This window comes from Echinops telfairi, unplaced genomic scaffold, assembly GCF_000313985.2.
Source record: "Echinops telfairi isolate 266 unplaced genomic scaffold, ASM31398v2 ScPeMD7_18;HRSCAF=68, whole genome shotgun sequence".
In the NCBI taxonomy this organism is placed as follows: domain Eukaryota; kingdom Metazoa; phylum Chordata; class Mammalia; order Afrosoricida; family Tenrecidae; genus Echinops; species Echinops telfairi.
The window spans coordinates 93,995,428-94,009,734 of NW_022103915.1; the positions used below are offsets into that span (position 1 = coordinate 93,995,428).

Genomic DNA, 14,307 nt, shown 5'->3' on the forward strand with positions numbered 1-14,307 from the left:
AAAAAGTAGGAAATATTAAAAACTAGGGTAAATTTAAAATGGGTTAAAAATGAAGATCAATGATAAGGTGTTACCTTTTTACCTAAGCACATCTACCATAATCTACTTTACAATGATCTCTCTTTGATAACAAAGCTACTCACATCCCTTGACTATGGTCAGAGGGAATTCACTGGAAGACTGATCAATGTGTGGATCCTGTAATTGGATTTTGGACTTCCACTGTCACCCACAGCCTTCTACAAGATCGGTGTTCTCAATTTAGGTTGTGCTACCATTCCCTCCTTTGGATTTGGATTTTGTTTTTTATAATCCTTGGATCACACAGGCTGGTGTGCTTCTTCCATGTGGGAGTTGACCCTTCACTTAGATAGCTGCTTGTTTTAAGAGAGCTTTGTAGACCCCCAGACCCTATTCTTTTTAATAGCTGGGACCATGTAATTTCTTCATCACATAGTGCTATAGCACCCAAATCCTCAGTTATCGCTTCATGAAGGTGAGCAACAAGCAGGGCCATGCCATAAGAACCAATTGCTCTTAGATTAGGTCTAGAATTAAGAGTGAGCTCAAAATGCATGATAGAAGTTTGAAAGGCCAATAACTTGTCCGAAGCAAATACCCATAGACTTCTCTAGACGGAACACACAGAAACCAAATTGACCACATCTGTGCGAGGAAACTACAGAGGAGCTCGTTGTCAGCAGCTACCACCAGGCCAGGTGCTGACTGTGGAACAGATAATCAGCCGTTTATATATAAGTTGAGACTGAAGCTGAAGAAAGTGGAAACAAGCCACCGAGCCAAATTATGACATTGAATTTTGACCAGCTGAATTTCGAGATGTTCTCAAGAACAGATTGGACTGAAACCAATGACAGGAGACCTGATAAGCCGTGGGGGGACAGCCAGAACATCATCCGGGAGGAAAGCCGAAGGTCATTAAAATCCAAGCAAGAAAAACAAGATGGACGTGGCCATCAGAAGAAACGCTGCAATTTGCTCTGAACCTTGGAGTAGCTAAGGTAAGATGACAAAATCAAAGCACTAAACAAGACATTTCAAAAGAGCTGGAGAAGACACATACTAGACTGAAACATGCAAAGACTTAGGATTCGAAAACCACAAAGGAAAAACATGCACAGGAGATCTTAAGCTGAAAGAACTTGAGAAAAAGGCTCGTCTTGAGTTGCCATATGGGCATTCTATTTTTTCTTTTGTTCATAACAGTTCATGGAGAGCAACTGCTCCTGTGATTCTTGATTTAGCAGTCCCGGTTCTTTTGTTTACATAAAACAAATAGTTTTACTGGTTGTTTTGCTCTGTACTGGAAACATAACAAAGTATTCTACATTATTTTCAGTCAGGAGTTACGGTATAGTTTCTGTGAGTTTGCATGGAGATTGTCCTTCTATGATTTGTCTCATTACAGAAAAGAGAACTTTTTAACTCTTTAACATGAGTGGTAATTTTTAAGGTGAGTAATTATGCTGAGGAGAAACAAAAATGTATATAAATGAGATACCAATCCTTAAGGTGCCAAGTGATTATTTTTCAGGTTCACAAAAGCAGTCCCCACCACTGAACTCCATTCTCTCAGGGAGCCACATGAAGGCTAACCAATCTAATGCATGTGTCGGCAACAATCCAGTGGACAGCCAATTCCAAACTCACAAAGTTCCCAATGAGATAAACCAAACTCTGAAGAAATTTCTGGCTTTAATTTTCCAGTTGGAAGTGGCTGAAATCACCATAAGTGTCTGAATAGGCCACCAGGCCATGATGTACACCGTCATAGTAGAAAAGATGGAAACAGTATTGCCAGCCATGCACATAAGGAAGAGGTTTCTGGGAATCTGTTTCAGGGGTCGCAGGGTGATATCCCAGCAGCACTTGTCTACCAGGATCCAGTCTGTCTCTTGCATGCTGGTGTCAGGCACTTGCTTGTCCAAGGAACCAACTGGGTACAGGGAGTCTCCCTGTCCACTGACTTAGGTGCTTCAGCCCCTGCTGCGTCCTCCAGGCCCACTTAGCTCAATGACCCACTAGAAGCACCAGCCTCTATTGGCCATTTGTCCCTCTTGAACTGTCATGGCATCTCCTCCTTCCAAAGCCACTAAGCCTCCCCACAGCAACTCAGTGACCATAAAGCCCACTATGCGCCCCAACTTCTTCGACTCTGCAATATAGGAATTTTCTATGAATAAATATTGAGTGATGCAGGAAACATAAAAAAGAGATGGGAGGAATATATTGGTTCACTGTACCAAAAAGAACTAGCTGATATTCTACCTTTATAGGAGGTAGCAGATGAGCAAGAACCAATGGTACTGAAGGAAGAAGTTTAAGGTGCACTGAAAGCATTAGCTAAAAAGAAGACTCCAGGAATTGATGGGGCACCAATTGAAATGTTTCAACAAGCTGATGAAGCACTGGAAGCACTCACCCTTCTTTGCCAGGAAATTTGGGATAGAGCTCTTTGGCCAACCGACTGGAAGAGATTCCTATTTGTGCCCATTCCAAAAAAAGGTGACCCAGGAGAATGCTCAAATTATAAAACAATTTCATTGCTATCACATTCAAGTAAAAATTTTTTGAAGACCCTTCAACAATAGTTGAAGCAGGACATTGACAGGGAGCTGCTAGAGATTCAGGCCAGATGTAGAAGAGGCCATGGAACAAGGGATATCATTGCTGATGTCAGAAGTATCTGTGATGAAAGCAGAGAATAGCAGAAAGATCTCGACTTGGGTTTCACTGACTATGCCAAGGCATTCAACGGTGTGGATCATAACAAACTATGAATAGCCTGAAGAAGTATGGGATTCCACAGCACTTGTGATTATGTGGAACCTGTTTATGGATCAAGAGGCAGTTGGGGGAACAGAGGAAGGGAATACTGCATGGCTAAACATCAGGAAAGGTGTGTGACAGCGCTGTATCCTCTCACTGTACTTATTCAATCTGTATGTTGACTGAATCACCAGAAAAGTTGATTTATGTGAAGATGAACATGGCATTGGTACTGGAGGAAGGCTTATTAACAACCTTCTTATGCAGATGACACAAACTCTTGGAGGTAAACACCAAGAATTGCAGCCTTCAGTATTATAGGATTAGAACATGATTTTAGCTCAATGTAAAGAAGACCAAAACCTCACAAGGAGACCAATGGGTAACACATGATAAATGGAGAAAAGACTGAAGTGGTCAAGGATTTCATCTTGCTTGAATCCACAATCAATACTCATAGAAACCGTTGTCAAGAGATAAAATGATGCATTGTATTGGACAAACCTGCTGCGCAGGACCGGTTTTGGCGTTTTGAAAAGCAGGGGGATTACTTTGAGGACTAAGGTGTGTCTTTGTCAAGCATGGCATTTTCCATCACCTGATATGCATGTGAAAGTTGACCATTGAATAAGGAAGACCAAAGAGGAATGGATGCATTTGAATTGTGGTGATGTCAAAGAGTATTGAAAAGGCCACGGGTTGTAAAAAGGAAAACAAATCTGCCTCGGGAGGAAGAGCAAAGTGCTGCTTAGAGACAAGGATGGCAAGATTTCTTCTTACATACTTTGGGCATGTTGTCAGGATAGACAAACCCTTGGAGTAGGACATCATGCTTAGTAAAGTGGAGGGCACAGGAAAAGAGGGAGATCTTGAACTAGATGGATTGACACCAGGGCAGCAACCATTTGGATCAAGCATAGGAACAAGTATGAGGATGCAGCAGGCAGCGGCTCCATTTCCCTCAGTTGTGCACAGGGATGCTAAGAATCAGAACCATCTGGATGGCACTGAGCATGACCCTCACTGTAACCACCGCTCTTCTTTGACAGGACAGTGACTGTTTTCAGTCTGTTCTGCTGTTAACTACCTCTGCTTAACTAGAAACAGACCGCAGCCAAGTTGACTGCAGTTTTAAATAAGGCTTAAATAAGGCTCATATCTAAAGGGAATATTCTGATGTTGAAAATTCTCTAAAGCCAGAATATGCTCCTATGTCTGTATTTTGGTTTTGTGAGAAATATCAGTGGGTTCTTGCCTGAAACAATAATACTTCAGGTTCTTTTAAACTGAGACTGCAGAAAAATCTGATGTCCTCTTAATAAAAATGGTATACAGAAATGGATCCCTTCAACTTCCCAAAGGACAGTAGACACTCTTAAGTAGGCAAAAGCACTTCATATTTTAAAAAAATGCTTATTTTATCTTTGTATTTTTAACCACATTATTTTGAGAAGCAAATACTGTATCACTCATTCTAGGTAAATAGTAAACTGTTGGCTCAGCTTGCCTTTCAGCTGATGTGGGCTCATCCCTAAATATTTATTATTCTTAGAGAGATCAGCGTTCAAAAGGAAACACCCTTTGCACTGTGAATTGCCAGCACTGTATGCCATGCAAACTTCAGCAGGAGTTTGCCAATTTGTAGTTTACTCACGATACAGGCTGCATAGGGATGCCAGAGTTAGCTGGTTCTGCATTTAGTATCACTTACAGATTGATGCCGTGTCCATGAACAGCCCTGCTGTTGGCCCCTTCATCCAGTTCCACACAGAGGAATATTTTTAATGACTTGTTAAAGTCCCTTGTCGCCTTAAGACTCAATTACTCAAATTCAGGGACCATAATCTAATTGAATCATTTCAATAAGAAATCATGATTTTCATCTAAATTTTAATTTAATCCACTCCAATGAATTATATGGAGGTTATTAAAGCATCCTTTCAACTTCAGCAAAAAAAAAAAAAAAAAAGCATCTTTGTCTTCCTAAGGCAGGGCAAAATCCTTATGCGTGGCTAAGTTCTTTCAAAATAGACCGCAGGCTCTAGGCTAGTGCTCTCTCTCTCTCTCTCTCTGTCTCTACATTGGTTTTCTAATTTAGACAACAGTGTTAACGGCTTACATGTATGCATGAAACGGAACCAGCATATTGGGCTTTGTATGAAGTGAATAATAAGTTGTGTTTCAAACAACTGATGCGTGACCTGAACAGCATGTTCCTTTTGGCCATCTCGGGAAGCAATACTGACCAGCCGAGCTCCCTGCAGAAGGCTGGGGTCTTCATCTGTCACAAAGGTAGTCGAAGTGAGGGGCCACCTGCAGCAGGATTCTGTTTGTAAATTCAAACGGCACAATCTGAGTTTTCTGAAACACTTGAGTATCATGAATCATAAATTCAAAGGGCCAAAAGAGGGAAATAAAAAGCAGGCCTTGATTCCCACAATAAAATGTACAGAAGGTTAAAAATTATGCATAATTTTGATTTTTGTGATCTCTAACAGCTTCTTTTTCTTTAAACATTTTTTGGGGCGTTAGGTAAAAGTTCACATGACAAAGTAATGACCCAGGAATAGTTCACACACATTGTTCCGTGAATACTTCATACACACATGCTGTGCGTCGGCATTTCCCCTCTCTGCACTCTGCATGCTCTATTTCCATTTGCCTGTTCCCCGGGTTCGACCCCAGCCCCTGTTTCCTTTTTGCGTTTGCGAAGAGGTTGCCCTTCTGCTCGTACAGCTGACTGCTCCGAGAACTCATGTCTCCTAAAGACTGTCGATTATTTTCTAGGCCAGTCTATTATTTGTCTGAACATTGCCTCTGGGAGTAGCTTCTGTTCGGATTTAGAAGATGGTCTTAGGGCAATATAGTAATCTCATAAGTTCCTCCGGTCTCCCTCAGAACAGTAAACCTGGTTGCTTTGAATTTGAATTTTGTTCTGCAGTTTTCACTTGCATCTGTCCTGCAGAACCATCTGTCCTGCTGTGACCAGTCAGAAGGGTTAGCAAGGCACCGCCTAGTTCTTTTGGTTCAGGTCAGCGGACTTGTGCTTCACGTGGGTCATTAGTCCTCTGCGCTAATTGTTTCCTGAGGTTTAGGTCTTCTTTATTCTTCGCTCTAAACAATCGTTGTATCTTAGATGATTGCTTGAAATGATTAAGCTCCCAGATACTGCTCGCCAAACTAGGATGTAGAACGTTAGCTTCATGAACTACGTTATGCTAATTGATCTAAATGCCTGAGATGACGGCCCTTAGCTTTCAAGCCCAGTAGTTCAATCTCGAGAAGTACTTAGTTATGCCCAGGAAGTTTCCATAGCAGTCTCCCCTATGTGTTCTATTATATATACATAGGTACATATGCAGTACTTACAAATATGCTTGTCTAATTATCCACAGCCATACCTGTATATGCTAGTGGGTATATCCCTGCTTGATTTTCCATGCTTATTTAGAATATATACCTGCCTTTGTAGCCATTCACATATTCTTATCGGTTTTTTTTTTCTTATCGGTTTCTGATAGTGTAGTGGTTACACATTGGGCTGCTAACTGAGAGTTTAGCGTTCAAAACCACCAGCTGCTTCAAGGGAGGAAAGATTACGAGACTTTCTACTCCTGTAAAGAGTGACAGTCTCCGAAACCCTCAGGGGCAGTTCTAGCCTGTCCTGTAGGGTGGACACGAGTCAGAATTGACTCAACGGCAATGAATTTGGTTTTGTATATTTTACTGTTATAGGATTTGCATATATTATAGAATTTACCCAAATTTCCCTTTAGTCTCTCCCTTGACAGAAACGTTCTCTGGTACTTTAGGTGAAAATTTGTATAGCGAGTTAATTTTCCGGTCAAAAGTTCATCCAGGAACAGTGCTGTGACATTGACTGTTCAACATGTCATCATACTCCCTATTTCCTCATGTCTTTTCTTCTGCTTTCCCTGTACCTTCCTGCCTTCTCCTGTTTGGGTTTGAGACGATGTTGCCCTTTTGTTTCTGTATAGGATTATTCTAGGTAGAATGATAGCGAGTGCTGTTGTTTGTTATTATTTGTCATAATCTGACTGAAAGGTGGCCTCATGGCGTTTCTTCATCTTCAGATTAGAAAGTTATTCCGGGGCAATCGTCTCAGGGATTTCTACAGTCTTTTTCACGTCAGTAAGTGTGGTCTTTTTTTTCCAATTTGAATTTTATGATATATTTTTTATTATATATTTTTACCCAGTCTAACCAGGACCTCCTGTTGTGGTCATAGTCGGAGTGGTTATAATGGTTTCTGGGCACCATCTAGTTCTTCTGGTCTCCGGTTAGGCTCCACCGGTTAGAGGAAATTGTGGTTCATGAGTCCTTTAGATTAAGTGCTTCCTTGAGTCTTCTCTATCATTGCTCCAGGAGAGAAGGACCAATAATTGCTTCTTAGATGGCTGTCATAAGCTTTTAAGACCCCAGACACTAATCACCAGAGTGTGATGTATGACATTATCTTTACGATCTGTGTTTTGCCAGATGACCTAGATATCACCTGAGACTTTAGTCCTAGGCTTTCAAGTTCAATGGCTCAGCCTGAATGTCTAAATAGTTTCTTTAATTGTGTCTCCTACATGTTCTAGTTGTACATGAATTTACAAACATGTATGTATGTCTACCAGCATTCTTATATATTTACAAGGTGTATTCCCTTATAACTTTCTTCATCTCTTTAGCATATAATTTATTTATGCATGTAGTCACAAATTATTGCTAGTTAGTATTGCTGTTGCTATTGCAGGATCATATATGCTATAACATTGACTGTGGTTGTTCTTGTGTACTTTTCCGTGTCTGCCTTTAAATTGGTCAGGTCGAGGCTTATCCCTGTGTGCACTGTCTTGCTCTTCACCTGAGTTGACATGTGTCTACTATCTGGTTAGCAGTCCTCCTTCCTTCTCTCCTCTATCCCTGGTACTAAGAATATTTGCTTCTCTGTGTGAGTCTGTTCTTGAATTTTTATGGTAGTGCTCTCATACACTAATTGTCTTTTTGCAATTGGCTTATTCATTCAGCATTATGGTTACTAGATTCACCCATGGTGTGAAATGTTTTGTGGATATATCATTATTATTTATCATTGTATGCACATACCAAAATTTGTTTATCCGGCATCCATTGATGGGCACTTAGGTTGCTTTAATCATCTTTTCTATAGTGACTCTTGCAATAGACGTGGTTTTGCATATGTCTATTCATGCCATATCTCTTTAAAAAATCATTTTACTGGGGGCTCGTACAACTCTTACCACAATTCATCCATCCATCCATTGTGTCAAGCACATTTGTACATTTGTTGCCACCATCATTCCCAAAACATTTTATTTCTACTTGAGCCCTTGGTATCAGCTCCTCATTTTTTCCCTTCCCTCCCTGCTCCTGCCTCCCCCATGAACCCTTATTTATAAATTATTATTATTTTGTCATATCTTACACCGTCTGATGTCTCCCTTGACCCACTTCCACATTGTCTGTCCCCCAGAAAGGAGATTATATGTAGATCCTTGTAATCTGTTTCCCCTTTCTCCCTCACCTTCCCTCCACCCTCCCAGTATTGCCATTCTCACCACTGGTCCTGAGGGGTTCATCTGTCTTGGATTCCCTGTGCTTCAAGTTCCTCTCTGTACCAGTGTGTATCCTCCAGTCCAGTGGTTTTCTAAGGTAGAATTGGGATCATGATAGGGGTGGGGGGAGGGAGGAAACATTTAAGAACTAGAGGATAATTTTATGTTTCAGCATTGCTACACTGCACCCTGACTGGCTCATCTCCTCCCTGTATCCCTTCTGTAAGAGGATGTCCAGTTGCCTACAGATGGGCTTTGGGTCACCCCTCTGCACTCCCCCTCATTCACAATGATATGATTTTTTGTTCTTTGATGCCTGGTACCTGATCCCTTTGACACCTCGTGATCACACAGGCTAGTGTGCTTCTTCCATGTGGGCTTTGTTGTTTCTAAGCTAGCTGGCTGCTTATTTATCTTCAAGCCTTTAAGACCCCAGACTCTATATCTTTTGACAGCCAGGCACCATCAGCTTTCTTCACCACATTTGCTTATGCACCCGCTTTGTCTTCAGTGATCGTGCTGGGACAGGCTGGTGTGTTTCTTCCATGTGGGCTTTGTTGCTTCTCAGCTTGATGGCCGCCTGTTTATCTTCAAGCCTTTAAGACCCCAGACGCTATATTTTTTGATAGCTGGGCCATATCTCTTATTCTCTAGCATATACACCTAGGGATGATGCGGTTGGATCATAAGGTAAATGCCATGGAGTAGCCTCGCTGGTGTAGTGAGTTATGAGCTGGGCTGCTCATTGCAAAGTCATCAGTTCAAAACTACCAGCTGCTCCCCAGGAGAAAGATGAGGCATCTATGTATTCCTCTAGACTGCAGCAGTTCTCAACCTGTGGGTCGTGACCCTGTTGGGGGTTGAGCAACCCTTTCACAGGGGTCACCCAATTCATAACAGTAGCAAAATTACAGTTAAGAAGTAGCAATGAAAATAATGTTATGGTTGGGGGGGGGTCACCACAACATGAGGAACTGTAAGAAAGACTCGTGGCATTAGGAAGGTTGAGACCCACCGCTCAATATGTCTGAAGCAACTAGATGGCAGTGGGTTGGGTTTGGAGAATTTAAAGGTAAATGCCATGCCATTTCCCATAATGGCTTGTATTATTGTACAGTGATTCCTAGAAGATTCTTATTGTGATAGAGGGTACTTCTAGGCTTGAAATTACCTTTTTAAAAACAAATGCAACCCCCAAACATTAATCACATGCTAATGAAGCATGTGTCATTAAATGTTATAGAGTGTGGCAGGAAGCACTTCTCTTTATAAATGGCTCTTTCCATGTCTCCTCTACTGTCAGATATTTGGCCATTTATTCCTTTCTCTGATTCAGTTCTTTGCTGTGCAGACTGCAAAATATAATAACTTCTAAGCAGTGTGTAAAACAAAGTGCTCAATTCACTTTATTAAAATATCCAATAATAATTGATTTAAAGGCAATAAAATGTGTTCATTAGAGGGTTTATATTCAAGAAATATTGAAAGTATACCTAAAACTGTCACTTTTATTGTGAATGAACAGGATAATATAATTTGAAAAGAGTGTGATGATACTAAAGATTTGTCCTGCAGCATTATCTGATAGCTCGTAAAGTGCTGAAATTTAATATGATGCTTTCAGTCAGTTTAATTGAAATTTAATTGCCACTTTGGGCAGAAGGTTTAGATCTGATCAATAAAATATTAAAGATTTTGTGCTCTCACTTGGAACGGCTCCTTTAGCGATGCATCAGGAGGGCCTACGTTTTTCGGAAATATTTGTTTGTTATAGTTCACACAGTGCTCAATCACACTTTCGAAAGTTTTAATGTGCCATGCAGACAAATAGTGGAAATAATAAAGCAATAGTTGATCCATTTAATTACAACAAGATGAAAGAACTAACGGTCACCTTCAGATTCATGAGAAAGGCATTAATGTAAAAGCGCAATAAATATTTTGAAATGTCAAACCTCAGAAAGACAGAGTCCAACTTGAGCTGGGCTGTAAATCAGACTGGGGGAAAGACCTTGAAAAAAGATGGTTCTTTGGTATTTTAGAAATAATTACTAACACAAAAAGGGTAATGATGAAACTATAAATTACATTAAAAAGGGCCATTAGAGGAGGATTAGTTTATAAAACTGAGGGATGGTCCTTAAAATTGTCCTACTAGTTATTTCGACTTTTCATTTTATTGAGGAACCCCCTGCTCAATTATCTGATTATTAATAAACTAATTGACCACTTCTTAACGGTTTAAATGCTAAAGTTAACTTCTTCCTTTTTAGAGATTCCCATGGGGCATTTATTTTACTTATATTTGAGGACAGGAGAGAGTTGAAGATTAAAAAAAATACCTAGATAGTAAAATATTAAGTGTCTTCAAGCTTAGTTACGTCCCAGGTAATAGACACATTACTAAATTATGATTTCTTTCTGCTCACTATATTCCAGACGTGTCTCTGTGGCTATAGTCATTTTCTAATAACCCCCAGCACAATTCTTTTCTAAATAATTCTATTTACCCATAGAACATTTCAATAGTTTCCGATTCACATGCTTTACTGACCAGTATTCCAGGAGACTATACGTTTAGTGACACGGTATGTTGGCTTGATGTGGCTCAGCGTATCTCTAAAGCAGTGGTTCTCAACCTTCCTCATGCCGGGACCCTTTCATACAGTTCCTCGTGTTGTGGTGACCCCCCAACCATAACATTCTGTTCGTTGTTACTTCATCACTATAATTTGCTACTGTTATGATTTGGGTGACCCCTGTGAAAGGGTCATTTGGCCCCAACAGGGTCGCGACCCACAGGTTGAGAACCGCTGCTAAAGTATAGTTTCTGTCTGCAACAAGATTCAGACCAGCCTGGTGACTTGCAAGAGCATTGCTCTTTCCCTTTTCCCTTCTTATCTCAATTTGTCGCATATTTCTCCTGGACCATCAGCTTTGATTATTCTACTCTTTGCCTGATAGTCGTATTGAAATTGGCTATTTTCTTTTGAAGTATACAATTCTTTTTCTTCCGTGACTGGTAATTTGTTAAAAATTATTTTATTTTGTGAATGGGCACTATTCCTGGCACCAGGAGCACAAGAATGCCAGGCCATTTCTAGCCTTGAAGAACTTATAGCTGATTAATACAATGAACATAGGCAAATAAATATTTTTTTCAACATTTATATAGAAAAACCTAGAGATTCAATTAGATTTTTGGAATTAGTAGTGGAAATATAAAGAAATTCTAGTTTGGTTTATATCTCCTATGAAGCATATATAAAGCCATGATTTATGAAATGGAAGGTACTGGTTGAGAATTTGAAGAACTTGAATTGGAGTTGTAGTAAATGTGGAGTTGTAAGTAAATGTGGAGTTGTAAGTTGTCATGCATCGGTTCCAACCCATAGTGACCATATGAACAACAGGACAAACCCCTTCTCAGTCCTGAACCGTCCTCACACTTGTTCCGATGCTTGAACCCATTGTTGCAGCCACTGTGTCAATCCATCTCATCGAGGGCTTTCCTCTTTGTCGCCTCCTCTTTCTCTCCATCCTGTCTCTAAGGAGTGTTCTGGCCATACTTCTTCTGAGACAGGTTTGTTTGTCCTGCTGGTAGTCCATGGTACTTTCAATATTGTTGGGAAGCACTACAACACACACACATCAATTCTTTTTAGTCTTTCTTATTCAATGTCGAACTTTCACCTGTATATGAGTCCATTGAAAACATCGTGACTTGGGTCAGACACATTTTAGTCCTCAAATTAAACTCTCTGATTCTCAACCCTTTAAGGAGGTCTTTTGTAGCAGATTTTCCCAATGCAATGCATTGTTTGATCACCTGAGTACTGCTTCCATGAGCATTGATGGTGAATTCAAACAAGAAGCAATCCTTGACAGCTTCAATCTTTTCCACATTTATTGTGATGCTACTTATTGGTCCAGTTGTGAGGATTTTGGTTTTCTTTACATTAAGTTGAGTTCAGCCTGAGCCTCCAGACTGAAGGTTGCAATCCTTGATCTTTACCTGCGAGTGCTTCAAGTCCTCCTCACCTCCAGCAACCAAGGTTGTATAATCTACATATTAGAGGTTGTTAATAAATCTTCCTCCAATCCTGATGCCATATTCTTCTTCATATAATCCAGTTTCTCTGATAATTTGCTCCGCATATATATTGAATAAGTGTGGTGAGAGGATACAAGCCTGACACACACCTTTCTTGATTTAAAACCATGCAGTATTCCCTTCTACTCCCACAACTGCCTCTTGATCTATGTATACGTTCTGCAGAGTGTAATGAAGTGTTCTGGAATTCCAATTCTTCTCAATGCTATCCATAGTTTGTTATGATCCACACAGTTAAATGCCGTGGCATAGTCAATAAAATACCAGTCAACATCTTTCTGTTATACTCTGCTTTCAGCCAAGATCCTTCTGACATCAGCAATGGTAACCCTTGGTTCTCGTCCTCTGCTGAATCTTGGGTAGCTCTTTGTCAAGGTACTTCTGTAACTATTGTATGATGTTCAGCAAAATTTTTTTACAGGTGCTAGCAATGATATTTTTCTATAATTTGAGCCTCTGTTGGGTCATCTTTCTTCGCATACAAATATGAATCTCTTCCAGTCAGTTGGCCAAAGAGCTCTATCCCAAATTTCCTGGTATAAATGAATGAGTGTTTCTAGTGTGTCATTAGCCTGTTGAAACATTTCAATTGGCATTTCATGAATTCCTAGAGTCTTCTTTTTGGTTAATGCTTTCAGTGCAGCTTGAACTTCTTCCTTCAGTACCACTGGTTTTTGCTTATATGCTATCTCCCGACAGTGGAATGTTGAATAGTTCTTTTTGTTATAATGACCTTGTGCATGTTCCCTATCTTTTCTGAGGTTTCCTGCAACAATCAACATTTTGCCCATAGAATCTTTCTATATTGCATCCTGAGGCTTGAGTTTTTTACTTGAGTTCTTTCAATTTTCAGTATGCTGAGCATGTTCTACCATTTTGGTTTTCTAATTCTAGGCCTTGGCACATTTAATTATAATATTTGATTTTGTCTTTTCAAGTTTCTCTTTGAAAGTTTCTGGTTCGCTTTTGACTTCATCATTTCTTCCTTTTGCCTTAGCTACGCTATGACTAAGAGTACATTTTAGAGTCTCTTCTGACATCCACTTTGATCTTTTCATTCTTTTCTGTCTTTTTAATGACTGTTTGTTTACTTCATGAATGATGTTCTTAATGCCCTCCGACAGCTCACCCAATCTTTTGTCATCAATGTTCAATGGGAAAAATCTGTTCTTGAGATGTTCTAGAAATTCTGGTTGAGTAGACTCAAGATTGTATTTTGGCTTTTGTGGACTTGTAATTTTCTTCAGCTTCAACCTGAAATTATACATGAGTGACTGATAGTCTATTCCACAGTCGGCCCCTGGCCTGGTTTTAGTTGCTGATATAGAATTTCTCCTTCATATATTCCCATAAATATAGTCAATTTTATTTCTTTGTGGTCTACCTGTAGAAGTCAATATGGATAATAACCTTCTGTGTTGTTGAAAAGGTATTTGCTGTGAACAAGTTGTTGATCTCTCACATTTCTATCATGGATCTTCAGATTTATTTCTACCACCAAGACCATATTTTCCAACTACTCTTCTGTCCTTTGTTTTCAATTTTTGCATTTTAATCACCAATAGTGATCACTGTATTTTGTTTGCATGCTTGGTACATCACAAAGCAGAGACATTGGTAAAATTCTTCAATATCTGCATCCCTGGCATTAGTGGTTGGGGCATACATTTGAAGAACAGTTGTATTGATGTCTTTGGATGGATATTATACTATCAGAGAGAGCATTGCACTTCAAGAGAGGTCTTGAACATTCCTTTTTGATGATGAATGCAATGCCATTCTTCTGGATTGTGTCACTTCAACCATAATAAACTGTAT

General features: G+C 39.9%; 1 pseudogene; it reads right to left on the minus strand.

The window, feature by feature from the left end:
* Positions 1-1,544: 1,544 nt before the first annotated feature.
* On the minus strand, positions 1,545-2,090 carry LOC101647782 (annotated as a pseudogene).
* Positions 2,091-14,307: the final 12,217 nt, after the last annotated feature.